The 24292-nt window shown below is 43.0% G+C and overlaps 1 protein-coding gene across 2 annotated transcripts in view; it reads right to left on the bottom strand.

Moving 5' to 3' along the window:
- PTPRT (protein tyrosine phosphatase receptor type T) overlaps positions 1 to 24292 on the bottom strand; it is an 889034-nt gene that overhangs the window by 223573 nt on the left and 641169 nt on the right. The gene's annotated exons all lie outside the window — the stretch shown is intronic.

Here is a 24292-nt window from a genome sequence, read left to right as displayed (position 1 = left end):
GAATGTAGCCGGATAGACTTTGGGATAAAGGTTTATTTTCATATTTTAAAGTGCAAGCAAATAAAAGATTGGGCTGTAGATCCGTTTTTGATTCTTCTATCAGTAACCTACCCAAGGTTACCTGTAATCTGAGTAATGGAAGTGGTGCCCAATGTGGGGCACACACTACTGTGGGGTACAAATTTGTTTGCACTTCTTTGACTTTAGCTCAAAAAAAAAAAAAAAAAGTATAGGTGAGCCTCAGAGTTGCAACTCAAGTTTTGCTCCACTGGTAAAAGTCAGTAATCTGGCATGGGTAGTACTAATACCTACCTGATAAAAAGGGAATAGAGGACTATCTCAAACAAAAGGTTAAGTAATATGGTGGAACAATAAGGAAACGGGGTACATTTAACACCCTAAACCCCTGGAGAATCCTCTGTGAAGAATGGGATGGGTGAATTAAAAAGAAAAGAAATGGGAAAACATACGAAAGCTGCTGTTTTACTTCAAGGACTCTACATGGTGGCAAAGGAGACACCTGAAAAAGTTCAAACCTGAGAGGAATGTCAAGTTGTTACAGCACAGCGAAAAGCCCAAGAGGATGTATGCAAGGAATTATAAGCACAGGTTTTAAACCTGGAAGGAAGAGCTTTAATGGATGGAGTTCATCTCCAAGCTGCTGACCGACAAGTGACAGTCAGAAGCAGCTGAACTAAATGCCAAGCTGGAAAACGTAAACACAAAACTGCAAGACAGTGAGGCAGCTGTTAGGACCACACTCAGGGCAGCTAAACAAGCCTCATACAAGCAGGGGGCTCATAAAGAGTGTAAAAATCAGGCAGTTAGAAGAGCAACTTCCACAAACCAATTCATGGCTTAGAGTACCAATCTGGACATCTTTCCTCTCATCTGTCAATAATACTTGCTTTGTCGGTCAAATTCTGCCCCAATAGGTCTTGAACAAGCCCTACTGCTTTCAATTAAGTCTCTCACAGGCTGAAGTGATTGGCACATGACAAGCAACTGAAGTTTTAGAAGACTGCATATAGAAAGTAAGCTGAATTCTACAGTGCTAGTTTTTGTAAGACTACAAAGATGATTTTTTACTTGCTGCTGCTGTAGCAAATAGCAAAGCCTTTTCCTTATAGAAAGCAGATATACTCACTATAAAGGTGCTATTTTTACCTAGTAATTTTTCTCAGTCTCATCTACTGGATCATTGTCCATTTGTTACATCTCCATCATAGTGATACCAGGTGCAGCTTAAGTGGATCAACCATCTATAGCTTACCTTCTGCAGAACCAGATATTGAGAACTTATTAGAATTGAAAAGATGAGAAAGCTGTCAACAATCCTGACCTTAACTAAATCTGCTTCCAAATGACTTCCAGCTGCAACTCACTGAAAGCCCTATGACAGGTGGGTGAAACCCCAGGCCAGACTCACTATGCTACTGGAATCTTCTTCTGAGTTCTATTAATCATTCTGGATGGATATCAAACTTCCCAAAATATACAGGGGGGCATATAAATAAAATGGAACAAATAATGTGTTTTAGGACAGAAGCAAGTTGCAGTTTAGAATAAAGAAGAGAAGCCATTATAAAAAAAAAAGAATCTTGTTAACTTGCTTCTCAAAGTTTAAAGAAATGAGAACATAAGTTGGATATCTATACCGATGCCCTGAGGAAATCTGATTCAAATACCAGAAATAGTTTTCGTAAATGGATACCTGATATTTTAAGCTTCACTCTCATTATAAAGACTTTCTTTAGTAAAAAAAAGGTACATAATAAAGCTCTCACGGTCAGGCAGTTTTCCTTCTTTCAAATTCTAGAACTTGCTTTTGGTCTTTCTCTTGCTTCCAAAACCACAAAGACATCTGAATTTAGGTCTAAGTAAGCAATTGCCTTGTTCTCTGGACCTGTAATCCTCTTCTAAAGTGTAATAAAACAATGCAGGCATGAGATCAGTGTTTTTACTTTATTTTTTATTAATTCTGATGTTTGTATGTATGACCAGCTCCTTACAAAAAGCAGCAGAGAAGTCAAAAGAGAGAGCTTTTTCCATTCTTACAAAAATAATAAACTGCTTAGTTATGGTTTCTGTTGGTTGCTAGGATTTGAATATGTTTCTTTCCCACCCATTTCTCAAATCCAATTACTTTTTATTTTTTGACTGTGCTAGTAATATTACGACAAATCCAACAATCTGACATGACATAGCTGCTGAATATACATACACACAGAAGAAAGATGCACCTCAGATGCAATGGCTCAGTTTCCAGGAGTGGAGTGTACCCTAAAACCAACCTAACCAATAACCTAGCAGTCAGGGAATATTCCTGGGAAATAGGCATGGGGTTTGAACCCATGGAAGTTAAAGACAGCTGAGACCTAGGTTTCTCATTTTCAGAGCAAAAGATGACCATGACCATGATATATGAAGGGAAGACAGTCAGCCACTGTATCACTATCAAAGCATACTGACACAAGCTGTCACATTGCAACTCTTATGTCTGCAGGGCTCTATACCAATACAAGTGTAACAAAACTGCTCCAACTTTAACCATGCTTTCCCCAGGGTCAGAGACAGGGTGATTTAGTTCACTTGTATCTCTCACATTTGTTCATTTCCCTAAGCACCTGGGCAGCAGTTTCAGACTATGAATTTCAGTTTTACACAGGCAGCTAACTCAGGACTACAGGGAAGTTCCCTTTGGGTAGTAATAGCTCAGAAACAGATGTGCTAGAAATACCCATATTAAAAATTCAAATAATAAAAACTGTTCTCATAGGCCATTCATTCTGAATAGAACAGGTCAAAAATATTTCTAAATCTAATTTTAACCGTGGTTTCTAGAACAAAAAGTATTTTTTGGGGGAAAAAAATCTAAATCTGTCCACTGATCCTCCAGATCTGTAGACATGGGGGCATTGGCTACTCACTTCCTGGGTTGTCTTTTTCTCTTCCTTAGGAGTCTGACATTGGTTTGTTAACTTTATGACTTCATAAAACACTGTTTCATAGTAGATTGTTATTGCGTACCAAAGAAATTCCACACAATACATTACAGGGACTCCAATATAAAAGAAAATGCTAGTAAATATGTTACATGTCATCTACACTTCAATCCAGGGGCATGTTTGTTTCAGTGGCAAAGAGTAGTAAAAACAATTGTCACTTCAGAGAAGAGATTTGCCACTTTACCTGTCCCCTTCTGTAACAAAATGGCTGTTCTCAGGGGCTGATGAAGCAGAACTGTTGTGTGTTTAACTGTTGACAACACTTATAAACAATATGGTTTACAAAGATAAATATTTTTGTGCGGGCCGGGAGCGGTCCGAGGCCCTCGGGGGCGCGTGGTGGGCTGTGACCAGCAGCCCTGGCACGCGGGTCGGGGAATGCAGGCCGGCGGACTAGAATTAGGCACGGACGCGTAGCGGTTGATTAAAGATTATTTTACTTACACCGTAGATGGTCGTGGTGCAGGCAGGGAAACTTGCTTGAGTTGCAGTTACAGATAGGAAAGAAGAGCGGACGAGTTCTAATCTCGTGAACTCTAGCCCAATCTGGCTGAAGGCTCTAAAACCACGAGCCCATCGTGTCAACCGAAGAAAACAACTCGGAGAAGAGCTCTGGATACACTCACACGAAGTTTGCTAGGCTTCGTGGAACTTGCACGCAAGGAAGGGTTCATCGAGGGATCGTTCGGCGAGGGGGAAAGGCCAGAGGTTGATCAGACCCCTATAGCCTTCTTAAGGCACACGCTGGGTCCGTTAGGCTCCGCAGCGCTTAGAGTTCTTCACGAGACGTGAAGTCCTCCTCCTCCACTAGATGGTTATGGAGTCCTCCAACTTGGGCGGAAACCACTCAAGCCTCTTATACGGCTAGCAAGCCAATTGCTAGCCACCACATGGGAATAATTTAGAACTGGCCGATAGTCGGACACAAATTTGCAAGCGGGTGGCGGGAATTCATTTGCACTGGGGTTTTCTTTTTGCTACTGAGAAATGCACCCTGCAAAGAAAGCTCCTCGTGGCGGGAAATAATTTAGCAGTGCCAAAGCGCGCACACACAAAATCACACCCTTGGGTTGTGACAATTTTAAGCATGTAAATACATTGTTAAATGCAACACTAAAACTAGATATTAACAAATGCAAAATTTATTAGGTTAGAGGAAGAATGATATTCTTATGGGCAAATTATTTTCCTTTCTAAACACTGGGTCCTATAAATATCACTCAGTAGACCTCTCCACAGTATCATGGCAAGGAAGTTTGGCGCCCAGGGCAAAGCCCGCAGTGGCAGCCTGCCCTCATCCCACTCACAGATCCAAGGGGCACATGCCCCCTCCCCCATGCTTGCCCAGGAGTGCACGTAGTGGTGGGAGCCACCCTCCTCCCAACCCCCCTGGCTCCCCTAAATGAGCTGCTCATGGCTCCATCCTGCGCCCTGGCCCGGCTGAGCAGTGCCTGTTGGCCCCCCTTCACTTCAGTGCCAGGGCAATTGCCCTGCTCGCACCCCTCTTACTACAGCAGTGCCTCCCAAGTTATCTACAGGCACACAAATGAATCGCTATCTTCTAAGCCTCTTACAAGGTCTCCTACCTCAGCCTTTGTACAGCTAAAGGCATGGGATGGAGTTGTTAATGTGCCCATCTGTTACTTCATCCCAGTCATTCCACTCCATTATTTTGTGGACAACAATCTTGTTTTGCAGTGCAAAGAAAAACACTTTTATCTGTTCAACAACATTTTCCCATAGAGATTTTTAATAACTGAGGGCTCAGTGAGAACAACAAAGGCCACCATTTCTTGTGGGTCAACTGCATGGTTCATGGTGGTTTTCTCATCCAGCATGGCACATGAAATAGATTCACCACATATGCGCTCAGAAATTAGTGTAAATGCTGAAAATCTTTTGGTCAAAGGCCACCTAGGCATTCCCATTAGGAATGTCTTCAAGTTGCAAACAAATCAAGTAACACACAATACTCTCTTCCACACACCTTCACATATAGAGCCAGATTCTATTTCACCCACTAGGTTCATAAGTGGACTCAGTCCTATAAGTGCAATACTACTCCCCAGTGCTTGTGTCCCTGAAAAATAGTCAATTAAAAAGTGTGTGGATCTTCCTCCTTCTCACTACTTTTCTGTGACTCAAATACAAAAGTAGATGAATTAATAGGTTTTCAAGCACTTGAACAGAGTTCAATAGAATGACGCTTAGACACCTGGGTCTAATTTGACCCATAATGTTTTGATCAAATTATAAAGAAAAGAAACAAACAAAGCAACCAAACAAAAAACACCTTAGTCTACACTTATTACTGCTGCCACGACCAGTAGCAATTTCCAAACAAAGGCTGGGTTTGGCATGACTTCAGGAAACAACTCTACGCAGTACCAATGCACAGAAACTTATGGTTTTGCATTTCTACACTTTGACACATCCCTGGATCCCCTGCATTGAACTGCAGACAAATAGCCATATAAGTTTGACTCCAGCATGGTTCATAATCCCCAAATGAAATTGATGAAGTACTATGTCTTCTTCACATCATCAGTTGGTCAATCATAGGCAGGGTTCCTGCAAGCAACATGTTTCAATCTTGTTATAACAGAATGTGTGCATACCTGCTCTGCCTAGATAGCACTGTGGATTAAATCCCAGGAAAACATTTCAGTCTCTGACAGAAATAGAGGTTCCTTTAATGTGAATAAGAGTTTCTAAAACAGGTGCAAATGAAGTAGAAGAGTAGTACTGATACCTGCATACCTACCACTTCCTAGGCAGAGAGACTTCCCTAAGGTTTAGCTTTATCTCAGATTAGAAGTTCAAACATTTTTGTTTTATTATGCCATTATCCTTTCTACTCCACTAAAAGAGTCCAGAGTAACAAAAGCAAACACTGAGCTATCCATTTGCAAGAACAGACTGCAGCTCATCAATACAATTTGTTCATTTGCAGACAATTAGCAAGCCACTCTAGCTGTAGGGGATTTCTCTTGGTCCAGACAGGCTTTTCCAAAGGTCTATAATGTCTTCCTTTCGTTATTTAAATCTCTCAATTACACATCTAAGAATAGATCTACTTTCTGCTGCTGCAGTCCTGTTGCTGCTGGGATTATACAAGTTAAACTAATTGCAGGCAACCAGGGACTTGCTCAAAACTCTTTCATAAGCAGCTTTCTTGGTGCTTGATTATCAAGACAGAGGCAGCAGAGAGTCTAAGAAACTCAGCTGACAGCACAGCAGACCTTTGCCTCAGGCAAAGGAGAATGAGTTCCCACATTTCCCAAGTCAGAGTGATTTATAACCCAAGGCTATGTCTCATTATTCCTGCCCAAGCCAAGGTCCTTAGAACATCAAATGATAGCTCTGCAATGGACTTGCTTCTTGCCTTCATTGCTCCAGCACAGTAACCACAGGTCTTATTTAACTGAAAATCTGGTTTACTGTACAATGAAGAATGGGGAAGAAAATAAAGCATTTATACAAAGCAAAGAGATGTAAAACAAGTTATCTGATGATTACATTATCCAGGAAAAGGATCAGATTAGGTCTAGGAAATAGCTCTATTTGCTCATTATGGCATAGTAAATCTCACAAAGGTCCTGGATGCTAGCTGGGTGAGAATGCAGTTAATTTGTATAGTTCCAAGTCATTATTGTACTTTGTAGGACAGATTATCCAGTAATGATAAAATAAGTCAGACAGATACCACCACTAGGTTAAAAAAACAGTCTAGGACAGAAAAGTTTCAGTTTGGGCTAAAATTTTCCAGGAGCTGGTCTAAGTAGTAACCCAGAGAGTAAAAATAAATGGAGAGATACAAAGTACTAGCATTAGCATATTTTTATTGCTATCCTCTGCCACAAATCCAATGTTCCTTCTATAGACACAAAATTCTGCAGGTTTTCCCTAGAAAAAAAATCTGTATTAAAATGCTTTGTTGCCTACGCCCAATATTCTAAGAATGCATTAGGTGATATCTATGGGAGAAGAAAATACATTGCTGCTCAGAGTGCTTGGTCTTGGCAGACAATAGCTTTCCATTGCAAAATGACTGTGATTATAAATTTGTTCCCCAAGGATTTATACAACATGCAGTTTGGGTGGTTATGAAAATTGAAGACATTAGTATCTTGTGTATGTCTGCTGTCCTTAATGCTGTTGGGGTATTAAAAAAGCAGGTAACTTAAGTCATGTTTTTCTACACAAACAGAACAGGTATTCCAGTCATCTGCCAGTTATGCATTCCTACATGGCATCATGACAGTAGTGAGTGATTCACGCCAGGGCTTCGTATTAACTCATTATAAGATGGGGGTAATTTTAAGTTTTGTATAGAATCCAGCAAATTTCGTGATGGGTTTCATGAAACTAGAGGTTATAGACAACCTTTAAAGAGATATGGCCAAAGTGGATGCTCTGTTTTTAACAGACAGATGCCATGAAATGCATGATATTTTATGTTGAGAAAGGTTCCCTGATGTATCTCAAGGAGAAAGCAGAAAATGTCCCTGCAAGGACTTCAGTGAAGACTGTTGGAGGTTTGAGCAGACAGGTGGTTGTATTATTTAAGGCTATTGCATAACAAATCAGGAAACTGAAAAGTTTTGAACAAGCCAACATTTTTAGGGGAGTATTGGGGTCGTCTGATTGGAAGATGGGCAAAACCAACTTTTAAGAGAAAGCAAGAGAAAGTGGTAGAAAGAGTACAAAGGTGGAAAGAAGTACTTTTTTTTCTCCCCCTTCATCATATCAAAGGAGGAAGGACTTCAGAAAAACCTTGATCCAGAACAGGAGTAGGATCTGAAATGGTGTGGTAGAAACCCTCAGCAGATAGCTGGTATGCCAAAGGGAAAAGAGCCAAATGTAAATGGGTGGTGGAATTTCTGTTGGTGAGTTAATTTCAAATGAGGTGGAGGTTGCACCTTGTCTTGATGGCTAAACTACCTAAATGTGTGTGGCTGAATTTCCATGCAGATAAGCCCCTTGTTGCAGGCTCCTACAGAGGAGTATTTCCTTTTGCTTTCTCAACACTTTGCTCTATTTTACTATTAGCTCCAAAACACTAGGAGTGCTTACACACATGACGGGGGTTTAGTCTTCAAGGTTTTATTCTATGCCCCCTAAACTGAAATGGTGAGATATAAAATAAAACCCTGAGGACTAAACTATTTCAATTCTTTCCTCACGTTACGGTGAGGGGATTGACTCTTTTTTTTCTTTTTTTTTTTTGGTCACAGCCAGAGCCTGCCCATGACCAGGGGTTGAGGTGCCAGTGGACCAAGTGGCTCCTGAGCTGCAGGGAGCCCCAGGCCCTTCCCTCCATGGTGGCAGCACCCCCCACCCTTAGGGCTTCCCAGATGGGCTGCTAGCCAATCCCTGGGTGGGCTCAGAGAGAAGTTGGATCAGGCTGGGTGCTGCCTCTGAGCTGGGGAAGCATCCAGACTGCTAGCACCCCACTTGAACAGCCTCAGGGAGCACTGCCACCATGCAGCAAAGTACTAGGGCCCCCACAGCTCAGAGGCCTCTCAGCCTATTGGCAGCTTACCCCCCGGCTGCAGGAGAAGTAGGAAGGCTCTGTCAAAGATAAAGAAAAAAACCATTAGGTCCCTCACCAGTTCTGCTTTCAGCAGGCTCCTGCAGCTGGCAGGATGCCAAAGGCCACCTGGAAATGGGTCCAGGCAGTGTAGGGAAGCAGGAGGAGGTCAGCTGGGTGTGCTGGTGGCCAGAGAAGGTGGTGGGGATGGTACACAGGGTGCAGGGCTCCTCAGGTCAGCTGCTAGTTTCTCTGGCATTTTCCAGCTTCCAGCACCCTGTGCCCTATCCCCACCACCTTCTCCAGCTGCCAGCACACCAGGATGCCCTTCTGTTGCCTCCTTATGCTGCCCCAAGGGCAAGCCATCCCGTTCCCATGTGGCCCCGGCATCCTGTCAGCTGCAGGAGCCTATTGAAAGCAGAAGTTGTAAGGGGCCTGATACTTTTTTTCTGTGGAGCTTGCCTGCCTCTCCTGTGGCCAGGGGCTGTGAGCTGATAGCTGTATCACTGCAACTTGCAATGTTGCAAACAAAACTACATCCAGATATAGTTTAGTTTGCAATGATGCAAACTCCTATAAAATCCCCAAAACTGGCTCACATGTAATGTGTGATGCCATTAAGCCACACAAATAACTTTTTCATTGTGATGACTGTCACGTGTACAAGCGCCCCAGGAACTGAACCTAGGTATGTATCCTCAAGGACAGGTTGCTATACTATCTCCAAAAGCCTCATTCAATCTCTCCTTCCTATCAAACCTTCCCAGTTTCTGTGGTCATTTGATTACTCAGTCATCATTTATACTAATTTTGTCATTCAGCCACACTCCCTAATATGCAGGCAGCATGCTGGGCATTTCTCTTCTAAATTTCTGTGAGTTTCAATGGATGATTAGGAAAACAAAATACAGCCAGCTGATGCAGCTCTGCTCCCAAATTGTGATTTCAAGGTGATTTGAGATCCCTTCCTCCTTGGTTTGTGAGAGTGGGAGGGAAAGCAGAAAGCTCTTTTATTTTGCGTGCTTGGAGCCAAATAGGGAATTAACCAGCCTAGTACTGTATCTGCTCCAAAGTGTATGGAACATCAGGGGGACAATCAATTTCATGATTCTATAAAGCTGATTGAAAAATGATTACACAGCAAGCCAAGAGCTCTTTTTTTTTTTTTTTTTTTTTTCCATAAGACACACTGATTGCCTGTGCTTCCCAGGAACAATTGCTACCATAGGTGAATTTGGATTGCAGAAGGGATGAAAATTAGTTTCAATCTTATCAGGGATTTTCAGACATTTTGGGGTACAAGACTAAAGTTAATTGCACCCAGTATTGCACAAAGAAGAGTCATCTCAAGAGAGTGTTATCTTCTAATGAATAGGACATAATGGGTCAGTGAATCCCCTCCTCTGGCTCTCCGTTCAGAACTAAAGATGTGCTTCAGCCTGAAGACTGAGTATTTGTGGTTTGGAGGCACAGGCTCTGGAAGCCTAGTCTAGAGAGTTATTCCTACCTTTTCTTCTGTCAATAATTGATATCTTGGGAGGAAGAAGGGGACAGGAGATTTTTATCTTGCCTACATCTGGTCAGGGTCTTTTGTTGTCTAGAGCAGTCTTCATTGTAAGCTTATTTAGTGCTGATAACATGTACCAGATTGACAAAGTTGGAAAGTGAATTTAATGTGGTACCAAACAGGCACAGCACAGGGGGCAGCAGTCCAGACAGTCTTTATGCTCCCTTCTCACTGCATCCCAAAGTTAACTTAATGAGATCATGAAGAAAGAGAGGGCTGTTTAGTTTTGGCCTAAAGAACTACCAAGAGTGTAAACACAGAGCCAAGTATGTCAAAATATACATGCAATCAAAACACATATGCAGACAGAGAGTAATGTGTCCTAGGCTCAACATTTCTCAGTCTCAGGAAAAAGGAACCTAAGACAATAGGAGTATTGACCAATGTCACCATCTGGGTTCTTGTTCGTAAATTTTTCATATTCATGTTTCCCTGGGAATCATATTGTTTTTGTTTCCTACAAATAAAGAGAAAAATTAGCTCATAAGATAAAAAAAAAGGAGAATGAGAGTGTATAATAAAGCAACTGGGAGTTCCTTTGTAATGTATTCAGGCCATTAAAGATTTCATTAGGTTTACTAAAAGGTCATTAATGATAAAATATCCTTTTTTCATTTTACATAATTTCTAAACATGAAAGTCTATTGTGCTGTTCGAATTCAACATCCCATTGACATTAATTAGCTTGTTATATATTAAAGATTGCTTTTAATGAGTTGTTATTTCATATGATTCTATTGGAGAGTATCATGGTTCTGTTTTATAGCCCAAAATAATAACTACAGAAACTACTTTGATAAGACTGAAGCACTTAGGTGGGGGAAGGGTTCATTTTACAGTTCTACACATCAGTCAGCCCTTGATACTAAGAATACATCTCAGTATATGCAGTAGCTGCCTTCTTATTTCATAATAGGACTGTTAGAACTAAAAGAACTCCAAAGAAGTGGCACTAGCTACATCCATCAAAGAATTTAAGCTACTCAGTTTTGTTCTGCACCATAAAATAAACAAAGAAATGTAACTTGTGCATATAGATAATATGCATGTGTCACATTTACAGGTAAATTATCACCCACAATTATTATGATTGGCCAAGAGTTCCCATGACTCCAGTTTCATTTGCTTATAACTTTTGCCAAATGTTATCCATCTGGGCTGATATTTTCCAGGTCAAGTGTCTGTCTTAAATTAACAGTTTCTGCTCAAATTCAGCCAAAACAGCTGAGCCAATTCTGAGACTGAAACTGGAGAAATACTGTGGACTCCCCTTGTTTTGGAGCAGGAACTTGACATTTTGGAAGATGTGGCCTGGGTCCGTCATAAATATGCTCTTGTTATCCATCTGAAAATCTCCTCAAATTACCCCAATGTTTAACTCTGGGAGTGAGAAAGGATGCCAGTCACACACAATCATAGAGAACTTGTTAAAGCTTTGCAGCATCATTCATTTCAGATTTTGCCACACAGAATATTCTAGCTGAGGCTAAGCAGGACTTCCTCTGGAATTTCATTTCTTGGCAGTTCTATGCTGTACTATGTCCCCAAAAAAGGACTGAGACCAGACAGTGCCTACCTTTCCTTTTGTCTCAGTGGGTCCAGGCAACTTGAAAGGGAAGCAGACTCAGTGCCCACTAATCCATCTCACCCAGGACTTGTCCTAATTCTACATCCTGGTACATGACAGCTAGTCTCATAGCCTAACACAAACAGAAGGGGTGTTAGGTTTGCCTTGTACTTGGCTCCCCACAGGCATGCCTCAAAGGAAAAGATGGTCCCTGTGCTATGTGCCCATGTTTCCCACCTTGGCATGCCAGAATGTGCATTTTGTTTAAAGCTCCATTTTCAGAGAACAGATGTTTCCAGAAATGTTGATTGATATCAATGTGCCTGAGTCACCGAGCTTGCTTCAGATGTGCAATACTGAGCGTGCACTGGCCCTGCCTTTGAACACGGTCCTGAAACATTGATTTTTAACATTTTATGGTTGTTTTTTGGCTAGATGCCTTTCTTTTTTTCATTTAAAATCGTCTCTTTGCTTTCTCTCTTGAAGTCGATGTACAATGTCACCTTGATGTTGCATTTTCTTTTTTTTAAACATGTGTGATGGGCTCGCTGCTTTTGCCTGGCAAGCCTAGCTTGGAGAAAGACATTTTGGATTGGTGGAACATTTTCACCAATCAGGTAACAGCTAGGAGGGGCTTGCCTCGCCCCTGCTCGGGGTTGCGGGGAGGATGTGAGGAGCCCCTGGACCTGATTGAAGACTGCGCTTTGCAGGTCCGGCACACTTCAGGGGTGGGGCCTCTGGTGTAAATAAAAGCCCAGATGCAGTAAGGTACTCAAGAAAAGCAGAGCCAAGAAAATCTGGGAAGCTCTCCCCCAGCGAGCAATAGGTCCAAGGCTCCTGAAGCTGCCACTGGAGAAGCAGCCTTGGGAGTGGTGCAAGACTGCTCAGGCTGTTGACAGCGCACAGGGACGGTGCACAGAGACCTGGCCCTGGGAGCGGTGTGAGACTGCTCGGGCCCATCACGGTGCATGGTTTGGTGCACGGAGCCCAGGCTTTGGGAGCTGCAAATGGTGGATTGAGCCTGCAGCCCCAGCAGGGCCAGAGGGCCACATGGTACACGGGGCAGCACATGGGGCAAGGGCCCTGGGGCCTGAGCCACCTCACTGCAGCCCCAGCTCCTGGCAAGCAGCCAGGTCCCACAGTGCATGGGCCTGAGCCTTGGGAGCCAGGGAGCAGCGGAGGCTGCTTGGGTTAGCCACCCAGCGTGAGGATGGACGGACGGATCCTGAAGGGCCTGGCCTGTGCTAAAAGAGCCCTTGGTGCCGAGCCAGGCCACGGGGAAATAGTACTGCTGCAGCATGAGGCCCAGCACCCAGAAGCCAGCAGCAGTGGTGCAGCAGCTGAGAGGAGCTGAGCTCTCAGTGCCCAGAGCAGGGCGCAGCGTGGGGAGGAGCTCAGCAGCACAGGAGAGGCCTGAAGTGCTCCAGCAGAGGAGACCCCATCGAGCTGTATCCTGACCACCACCTGAGGGAGCGTGAGTCATTGGGCCCTTGGGTCCCACAGGGGAAAGATGTTTGGGGCGGGCAAACTCAGAGAAGGGGCTGGGTGAGCAGCCCCCCTGCCTAGTCAAGGCTGTAAGGGGAGGGGCCCCTAGTGCTTCCTGGACACCCCCCAAGGGACCCCATTGGAAGGAGGACTATCTCTTGCCATGGGTCAGGGACTATATTAAGGAAACGATGATATTACGGTTGTTCATATTTGCGCCATACATTTTGTAATTGAAATGTTGCATTGTGATATTGTATGGTGTTGATGCTGCTGAAATTGTTTTATTGCAATGGGTAAATAGTGTTATTTAGGGTTTGACCTTGATTATTGGTTAATGTTCACTGTGTAAATATATGTATATGATATTTAGTTTTATGTCTATGTATATTATAATTCAATAAACTGTAAATAGTTAAGAGCATTGGCATGGGGTTGACTCTATAGAGGAAAGAGGGACCCACACCCAAAATCACCAGTGTCCCTCTCACAGCACTGTCACCTGCTTCATCTATCCCTTCCAACTAAGAACAGGCACACCCTTGGGTGTTCCCGGGTTACACACAGTTCACTCAATTACACTGGTCTTGAGGAATTAAGTCACCACTTTTTAATTTTTAATTGATCAATTTAGAAAATGTATAGTATGTTCAGGGATTAAAAGGAAATAGCTGGATGAAAAAGAGCTATAAAGGTGTACTTGTTGCTTTCTTTCAAGTTATTCAACTCATATTTTGGCATTTGGAGTGGCATCAATTTTACCCAGTCTGAATATGAAGCTGTTAAATAGGTTTATCTATATTACCATAACTGCACAGACAGATCAGTGCTGGAGAAGGTTATACAGAAGACAGGGATTAAAAATCAATTCCTTTCCTGTGTCAGAAATAAAGAGAAACAGCAACCATGAAAAAAGGCATAAGGACAGACCAAAACCATATTTTTTCCATCATAGGGAATGAATCACTGGAAAGCAAAAGTAGAAGTCTATCCCTTTCTGAATGAATAGATCAGATGTCACCCTCAGAGTTTTAAAAAAACCCCACGAATTTTAGAATACAGAAATATTTTTTTAAATGTTGTCTTAGTTTTCATGTTGGCTGAACAAGCCCAATAAAATAAAGTCCCCCCATTAGTTTTTATTTTGTTTTGTTGTAGACACTGGGTCTAAAAGTCTCTCTCACTTGGGGTATGTGCAGACTTTATACTTAAATCAACCTACACGGATAGGGCAATCTAGGTGCTGAAGTGTATATATGTTTGGGGAGTTCAGATCAGGCAAAAAAAATAAATAAATAAAAAAAAAAATGGCCAGCCTGATGTAACTTAGGTCACCTAAGGAGGTGCACTATGTAGATCAGGCAAACCCACAACTGATCTAACCAAACATGTATACACATTTAGGGCATTTAGACATGTGCTCCAGGAGGTGGTGGGGGAGGGGGGTACTTTAATTAGAACGGCTTTGAAAGCCACTAATTAAAGCACCTGGAGGGTCACATGTATCAGCTTCCCTGCACTCAAAAATGGCAGCAGGGGTGTTTTACCTGAAGCTCATCAAACCAGTTTTAAAGCACCCCTATCACCATATTTTCAGTGCAGGGATGCTGCTGGAGCACAGTAATTACCATGTTCCAGGAGACTTGATTAATCAAGTAATTGCAATGCATTGGAGCAGCCTTAATATATGTATATAAGCACTCTTAGACCACAGCCCTAGGACTGGGAAAGTCCAGCTGCTCTCCCCAGCCTCGGGTCTGCACTTTTCCTATCCCCTCTACCTGATCAGACTTAGATTGCATTCCTGGTGTGGGTCCCACCGCCAGCAAATATGTGCAGAAGCAGGGACCCAATCTATGATCATGCAGCTTAAAGTAAGCCACATGAACGTATTGTGTCCCAAAAATGTGTGCACATGCCTTTGGTCTGGATCTGCTGAAACCAATACACTTACAAAAAGGAAAAAACAGATAGCTGGATTTGGGATTAATACTGTACGTTTATACTTGGAAAGCTTACTCAAACAGTTGCTGAACAATTAATCTATACCACTTACAGTCCAATGGTTTAGTTTATCCAGAAGTTGCTGGATTTTAAGAATTTGGCATTTTAATTTAGTTCCTCAAAAAAACTATCAGTTGTAGATTGCAGTATTACTAGATACTGCAGAATTTGAAAGAACACAAATGGTGGAAGCAAGTTAAATATTGTGATATCAACAGAACTTATACATTCCTAAGTTCTTGGAAGTTTAGACTTATTCAGGATAGCACTCAAAAACATGGTCTTAAGAAATCACAGCAGCAATTTATCTTTTTAGCTTTAATGGATGTTTTTAAGCACAATTGTTTTGGTCAGTTGTGCTGTGTACAAAGCTATGCATTTAGTCTTACTTATATTGCAATCAGAACCATTATTGCAGCGTGGCAGGGTAACTCTAATCTATTAGCAAAAGTAATGACAGTGACAATGCAATGACAGGGGCTTTAGAAAGAGTTAGCTAGCTGTACATAGATTTGTCAGTAGGCTGGGGGAGGGAGGGGAGGCACAAAGAAGCCATGAACTATACTGAGTCTACATTGTTATGCATGCTAACTGGAATGTAGACATGCAAAAGCAAATCGGAAAAAAATTCTATTCAAGCACCATTAATCATGCAACTGGACATAAATGAGCACGATGATTCTTGTCTTGATCTCACTGCTTTTATGTCAATACAACTGCATTGACTACAGTGTTGTCACTTCATTTTACATTGCCTTTGTGATAGGAGAATGAGTGCCATCTTGTTTCATCAGAACAGAGGCAGGATGTGTCAGCTTCTCTATAACTGTGCACATGCAAATTAGCCTTTTCTTGCAGCACCTGAGAAATTGAACTAGGGCCCCACTGTGAGACAAAAGGGTCTTTTGTATATGTGCTGGCAATTCTAGGAATTATAAAAGATTCATCTAGATAATATATTAAACTTGATGGGTGAGAGGAGGTATTCTCAGTGGGATTCTACAGGTGAGGAATATTAAACTGGAAGGGCAGGTGCTCATCATGACTAAGTGTTCCTCTCAGACTGCACCAGGAAATCCATCACATTCAATCCACCCATGTCTCTGAGACAGGATGGCAGGATTCCATGGCTGACAGCATCAAGTGCTGAGAAGAGGTCCAGAAACGTGAGGATTTAGAGTCCTTGTCACTTGCCAAGAAAAGATCATCCATCAGTGCCACCAGCACCATCTATTCTCAAAGTTCTTGCTCAAAGCTTGACTGGCAGGGGTCCAAGAGTATTGGCAGTGCCTAACCAACCTGCACCCCAAGTGCTCACTAAACTTTACAGTCAATGATCATATAGTAGACAATTTATTTTCAGAACTCCAGCTTTCCTTTGATGCAATTTGTGCAGATATAGCAGTTAACTACAAAACTAATTTATCTGCACATATATGTACAACCTTTTTAAGGTATAATTCAAATGGTGATGCCTTCAGCTACAATGTTGACATAGACACACGTTTAAACAGATTATACATGTATGTAAATTCTCACTGCTACTCTGGATTATTAAGGCATTCTGAATCAATTTGGTACAGACTCTTACTCTGTATCTAACTGACTAGACTCACGTACAAACAGAATAATACGAGGCACAAGCTTCTACATGTGTAAACTGTTGAAGAACTGTATCCTACTAGAGGAAGAGCACGATTGTTGAAAACTGTTCACAGAATAGAAATAGAGTCATACATACCATTTTAAACCAATCATTTCCTGGGTTTTTAGCACTTAACTATGTTCTCTTAATGCTTAGCTAAGTTTGTTCACCAGCTGTGCATAGCATAGGGCACACATGGTAAGTATGCTGCACACAATGCAACTGAGAAACCAAAAGGTCATCAATTTTCATGGGAATATTCACAATCACTTCACCCTGAGTGCTATTTCTAGAAATAAGCTATTTCCATGTAGCGTTGTATGTACTGCATCCCTCTTCCCCCTCTCCCCCCACCCCATTTTCTTTAAAGGAGGGGAAAATGTTTCATCTACAACAACAACAACAACAACAACAACAACAACAACAGATTAAACCATTTCCTTACCATTTTTCCCCCGGGAAAACTCACCTCTTTATAAGACTTGATTTGGAAAATTTCAGCTTTGGTAAATATTTCAGAAAGTTATAGGCTGCTGAAAAATGGGATGGAGTAGTAGAAAACAGACTGGCTAGATGAAAAGCCTGGGAATGGAAGCTGGAAGGGGTAAGAGACACAGTAGGAAGCACATGTAATCATAAGGTGGATTCCCCAGCTTTGGCTATAATGCTAATAATTGTGCTTTTTATTATAGCGGGTTTGTGGTTTCAGGAAATCAAAGAAAGAAAAAAATTACTCCTACTCTGCTATAAATCCACATAGTGCATCACACATATATTGGCCAGATGCATGACCCTGAATTCAATAGCAGTTTCCATGTAACAACCTCTCCTGCTGAAAAGAAAAAAAAAAAGAGTAAAGTAACCTGAAATCGTGAATTGGTAACTGAAGAGATAATAGAGAGCAGATTGCAATTTTACATAGCAAATAAGAGGATCTGTAACCTCTGTAGTGCAATATAAACTCAAATCCACTAGGATTAGAAAAGTTAGGCTCCCAATATCCTATTAAAGATCTGAAATTGTGTGAAAGTCCCTTTTACATTTATTCCTGGCATCCTAATAGAGAGATTTGTTGAATTCTAGAAACATTGACTGAGAGAGCTGGTTAGTTGCAGTGAATTCTCCCCTCCCCCCACCCCGAGGGCCCTGTGCAATTTATACGGGACTTAATTATTAGGACTGTGTGAAACAACACTGTTCCAATTTGACTTCCATTTCGACGATCAGATGGACGGGTTTCATTTCGAGTTTTGTTTCATTTCGAAAGCACTGTTCTGTTTTGTTTCGTCAAAACTGTTTTGTTGTTATGACGCTGTTTCAATGGTTCACCCATAGGTTATTATGCGGAAACATAAAATGCTGCAGGCAGGCAGATGGGGGGTTCACTTGCACCACCAGGAGGGCTGCAGGGGCTGCGCTGGAGTCCTCCCAGGGGTGTGGGCCCCCGATCTGCCTGCCAGATGACAGATCAGTGCTGGGCACAGCCTGCGCCCAGCACCTGGAAGATTATTGCTGCTGCTGGCCCCAGGTGGCAGCACCCAGCTCCTGTCAGCTGGCAGGCAGATTGGGGGGCATGCACCCGCAGGAGGACTCTGGAGCAGCCCTCACAGTCCTCCTGGGAGTGCCAGCGGGCCCCAATCTGCCTGTTGAAAATAATATACCTTATAATGTTTCAAGAGACAGTTTTCTGCTTAGACATTGCCTTTGCCCATGGCTCATTGAAGGGACTTTGCCAACTTCAGAGTCATTTTTCTAGCTGAGCAGCTAAATATATCTATATCTATGTAATCTTTAAATGCCTCAAGGATCATAACACTTTATAGCAATCCCTGTCTTCCTCCATCAACTACCATAAAGAATATTTCCCACATAGGATTGTGGGGACTTCCCCTCCTTGTTCTCAAAGGATATGCTCTGGAAGTTCACAATCACTGTTCCCAGAAGATCGTTATGCTGAATGAAAAAATTAAAAATAAAAACTGAATGCCAAAATTGCTGCAGTCTGTAATGAACCTTCACAGGCCTAAAAAGGACATATGGTTGCATAGCTTCCTGATTTTAGGGTATCCTATTTGGGCTTGAGTGTTTACATATAACTGGGTCCACATGTGTGCATGCACTATTTTTTGCAGTTTGGATTACTGGCAAAAGTAGATGAGGTAAATGCCTATAGCATAAAATAGGAGAACTCTTAACAAAAGAGATCAGTGACCCTGAATCATATCTAATATTGTTGTGAACCACAACAGTATATGTATTCATAGCAACTAATACTTGATTGATCTGCCTCATATTTAGAAGAAAAGAAACATTTTTGTACATAGTCACATGCACAAACTTTATTGTCATTGTCTAGAACCCTTTTTTTTTTGGCATTTGGTCACACTGAGCAGCAAGTTGGTTTGATTATGAAAGACCCAAACCTTCAACTCTGAGTGTACAAGTACAATCCTATGACAATGGGATTGCTGAAATTACTTAAGAGCGACATTGCTTTTAACCTGGGTGGAGAAAAGCTCTTAAAGCAATTTTATTAAATCCTGTCACTCACAACTAGGTGCAAGAGACAGCTGTAAGAGCATCTCTTTCATGAGCGTCAAACACATGCCCATCTCTATAATGCCTTCTAATCTAGCTAACATATCAGTCCCATCAATCATTCTTCTCATTTACCACAACACTAGTTGGAACATATATTGATCTAGCTGACTCTTCCGTTTGCCTGTATACCTCCTATGTACTTGTTAGCCCAATTATAGAACTTTTTGGCATGGTCAGACAAAACATTTACACTGGTGTATTCAGCATTACATCAACATAAAATGTAAGAAACTAACCTCTAAACTTGGCTAACTTTATCTAATCCTGTGGAGAATTGTCGGAAAGATTCAGAGGTAAAACTCTACAAGTGTATGTTACGCCAGTTCAGGCTTTGTCTGTCCAGCCACTTGTACACATGACAGGGGTTAGTTTTCCCTAAATTAAAATGGTGGGTTTTTAATTTTGATGAATAAAAACCCACCATTGCAATTTAGGGGCTCCATCACTGTTACGGCAAAAGGCCCGATCCTTTTTTTTTTCTTTGGCAGAGCCTGTTCACAGCTGGGAGGCAAGCTGCCAGTGGGCCTTAAGCTGCTCAGAGCCAACACCCAGCCTGCTAGCAGCTGACCCAGATGGCCCTGGGGGGGGTGCCTCTGCCACAGAGGGAAGGACCAGGAGCCCCTGCAGCTTAGTCATTGTTGGCATCTCACCCCCAGCTATGGGCAGGCTCTGCCAGAAAAAAAAAAAAAAAGGATTGGACCCCTCACCACTTCCCCCCCATTCCCCCAGTGGGGCTTCTAGCACCCTGTGCCCTGTCCCTGCTGCCTTCCTGCTGCTTAGGATGACTGGGGAATGGACTTGCTTGACCCTGAGGCAGTGTGAGAAGGTGGCAAGAGAGCAGCTGGGTGTGCTGGCCACCAGAGAAGGCTTCCCCAAGACCACCCAAGATCCCAGTGCCCCGTGCACCATCCCAGCCACCTTCTCCAGCCACCAGCACACCCAGCTGCACCCCTGCCACCTCTCCAGGCTGCCCCAGGGGTAAGTTGTGTGTTCTGGCAGCCAGAGAAGGCAGCAGGGACCATGAACAGCATGTACCCCTGGCAGCTGGGTGGGGGCATGGCTGTGCTGGAAGCAGGAGCACGGCAGCAGGAACACAGTGGCAGTGAGTGGGGAACTCCTGCAGATGCTGCCAGTGGCCGGGGTGGGGATGGCAAGTGCCGACCAGGGTTCAGCAACCACCCACAGGCACTGCCAGCAGCATCAGCAGTGACCACAGGCAATCGTGGACTGCCTTTTTGCAGGGGGTGCACTGCTATGCTCAAGGGGTGCACATACACATTGCCCCTGGCAGGGACAGTGCATGGGTGCTGGAAGTCCAGCAGGAAGACTCAGGGATGGATGTATGACTTCAATTTGTTAGGTAGCAAACTAAAATACATTGGAATGTGTTTTAGTTTGTTATGTAACAAAGCCATTTACAGCACAATATGCCGTCGCACACGTACAGCATGATGAAATTAAGCTACAATATGCTGCCTCAGGTGTAATGCGTGATGCAATTAAAGCACTATAAAAGGAGAATTGAACCACTAAAAACAGAAATTTCATTACGTGTACAAGTACCCTCCATCCTAGGGTAAGGGTTTGCTAAAGACAAACAAGTTTTTAAACTAACTTTCCCACCACCCAGTGGCAAAGTGCTGTAATAACTGCCCAGTGTGAGCAGTACTCCAGGCTAGCTGCACATGTGTCTGTTCTTGTTCCGAGCATTATTCCCATCAATATACAAAACTACTGCAAACTGCACCAAGAAATGTGTCCATTGGTCTGTGTTTTTAAGCCCTATTCTGCTGAAAACAACATACCCATCTATGCCTCTCCTATGGCTTAATGAGTAGACATTAGCCCTGTGCGAAGCAGCTACTATTCGCTTTGGATTTGGATTCGGCTGATTCGGGGGACAGTGATTCGAATCACTGTCTCGAATCAATTTGGCCAAATCTGATTTGGAGATTCAGTTGCTGCCAAATCAGCAAATCTCTGAATCACACAGGCCCCATCCCCCGCCCACTCTCCCACCTCAGCAATGGCTACCCCACCCACCCCAGCTCCCGACTCTTTAGAGAAAAAAAAGCCCCCGCTCACTAGCTACTTCTGGGTGGGGGCAATCTCCATTGTGCCCCACTACCCTATGCTTCATGAGGGGCTCTGCTAGGAGCCCCCAATCCCTCCCTGCTCTCCCAGTCTCCTCCCATGGCTGCTCTGCCCACCCCAACTCCGGCCCTTTAAGAACCCCCCCCAAAACCCTGTACTCGCCTGTTCCTGCCTGGTGGGGGGGGCAAGCCCTGCTGCCCCCCACTACCCCACACAGCATAGAGGGCTCTGTCTTGAGCCTCCAGAAGCCGCAAGGCTGCCACAGGAGCCAGTGAAATGGGTTTTCTTTTTCTTAAAGGGAAAGAGCTGGGGCAGGTGGGGAGCCATGGGGGGGAGGGGGCTGGGATAGCTGGGGGCTAATGACATAGCCCCCATGCAGCATGGGGCAGTGGGGATCATCCCCGTGCTGGGCAGCAGTCAATGAGATGGGGCTTTATTTTAAAGCTTTGGGAGCTGGGGGAGCAGGCAGGAGATGAGGCCTGGCAGGGGTACCCCCCCACCATGGTCCACTTTCCCCTCCTGCAGCCCCCGCCTCTCTTGCCCCTTACTTACCAGCTCCGAGTCTGGGTCCAACTCCCTGCTGCAGCGGGCAGGGATTGCCTGAATCACTGAAGCTCTCCAAATCGATTTGGAGAGCTTTAAATCTTTTTGGACATTTTTATTGGTCCCTTGATTTGATTCAGATTCAGAGACTCGGCCACCAAATCAGGCTGAATCTCCTCCAAATTGAATCAGTTCCAGAACTTCGCAGAGCCCTAGCAGACATGCATACTGCCACATTACTATTTCATCATATGCTCAATGCATTAATTACTTCTGCTTGGATCATTCTTCCAACACTCTGCTTCCCTAATATTTCTATGATATTATGAAACGTGTTTAACTTTCCACCTGACTGGTGTACTAATCTCTCTAGCCTCTTGTTTACTGGATTTCCAGTTCCCTGGGCTATCCAAGTTCCCTTGAATGGGAGCTTACAGAACCCTGGGAATAAACTCTGATTTGGGGGATTTGTGGGGTTCTTTCTTTGAGAATCCAGCTGTGGCTGTACCTAGTGAAACAATGAATTCAAATCTATTTTTTTTAAATCGTTCTTAAATGCAAAGCTCTAGCTGCATTGTATTCAATGTCTAATACCAAACTCCAAAAACAGTGTGAAGGATAAATGTCAATCAGTGGAGACTTGCATAGTCAAAGAAGCTCATTAGGGTCCTTTCATTTTGTGTAAGCTCTTTAGACTTATACATAGTCATTGTGAACTTAGTGATTTTGACTGCCAAACAAATTGCTTGCTGAAGATTGTGCTACTGAATTTTAACTCAATTGTCATGTGAAATCTGTGTGCACAGGCTGTAATGGCAATTTGTGGAATATGGATGCCTAGCTTTCAGGAAACTGTATGAATAATTAGAAAGGTCTGTTAGGGGGGGAAATAATCATCTTTAAAAATGGACAGCTTGTAGATTTCTCAGCTTGTTTATCTGGAGCAAAACTGAGTGCTTAGGAATAATAATTTTAATGAAAGAGGCAAGAAAATACAGACCTTAAAATACCATAGGTCAAAAATCAGATAGTGATGGATTCAGGAAGTAAAACAAACTTCAGAAGAATGGCTCTAAGGGTGAGTAAGGGAGCACAGGATAGTATAAGCCAAAGCATCTTACACAAACTTTTGCAGTTGGCCCAGTTGCCAGAAGTTACACTGGCCTTGAGTTCACAGAATCATAGGAAAGTAGACTTGGAAGGAACCTCTAGAGGTTGTCTATTCCAAACCCCTTGCCAGAGGCAGGATCATTCCTATCTAAGCCATCTTATACAAGTCCTTGTCTAACCTAAAATAGCTAATCCTGACACACAATCACAAAGCATAACACCCTCACTTGGCACAGGTAACGTGACTGACTCAAATTAAGAAACCAGTTGTTTCTGTGCCTTAAATAGATAGGAGTTTTGGTTGTTGTTTTGGTACAGGTGAATCCCCACAGACACAACATAACAATTGTGAAGTCTCTAGCTAGCTGCAGATTTGTTAGTACATCAACAAGTCTCATTGCTCTCATTAATGATACAGTGGTGCTGTATTCAGAAATGGTGCTTCCTGTTATGGCATCTGTTCATCAACAAATGATGGAGGATATTGCAGCTATTCTACTGACTTGTGGTGTATTTTCTCTTGTGGCTGTAAAGATCAATGTTATACTTGCAGGTCCTGCCACAGTGGTCATAGATATACATGGCATTAGGGGCTACTGTACTGACAGGCTGTTTCCTTTGGTCACATTTCTTGTGTAATTCAAGTGACCATTTTGTGTCATGAAGTTGGACTCCATGATTGAGAAGGGAGTATCACTTTGTCCTGTCTCCTGCTATGGCCTCCTAAAGGTTTGGGTTGATTCCAAAAGCTTTCATATCTTGCTTGCAGATGTCTGAAGAGCAATTTCAGGCACCTTACTCTTCTCTGTTCATCTGCAATTTTCCCACACAGGATGTCCTTCAGGATGCACCCATCTTCCATCCTGAATAGATGGCCAAGCCAGCATAGGCACCTCAGTTTGAGTAGCATAGTGATGGCTGGCAGGTAGGCTTTGGCAATGACCTCTGTGTTGGCAATTCTATCTTGCCACTTGATGTCAAGGATGTACCGTAGACAGTGTAGGTGGAAGCTGTTCACCTTTTCTTGGTATGCATATGTTGACCATGTCTCACTGCTGTACATAAAGACACAGGCTTTGTACACAAGCAGCTTAGTTTTGATTGTGAGCTTTTAATTGTTCCAGACTCATTTAGT

This window comes from Alligator mississippiensis, chromosome 9, assembly GCF_030867095.1.
Source record: "Alligator mississippiensis isolate rAllMis1 chromosome 9, rAllMis1, whole genome shotgun sequence".
In the NCBI taxonomy this organism is placed as follows: domain Eukaryota; kingdom Metazoa; phylum Chordata; order Crocodylia; family Alligatoridae; genus Alligator; species Alligator mississippiensis.
The sequence above is the reverse complement of the archived record's forward strand: the minus strand, read 5'-3'. Positions and strand labels throughout refer to the sequence as shown.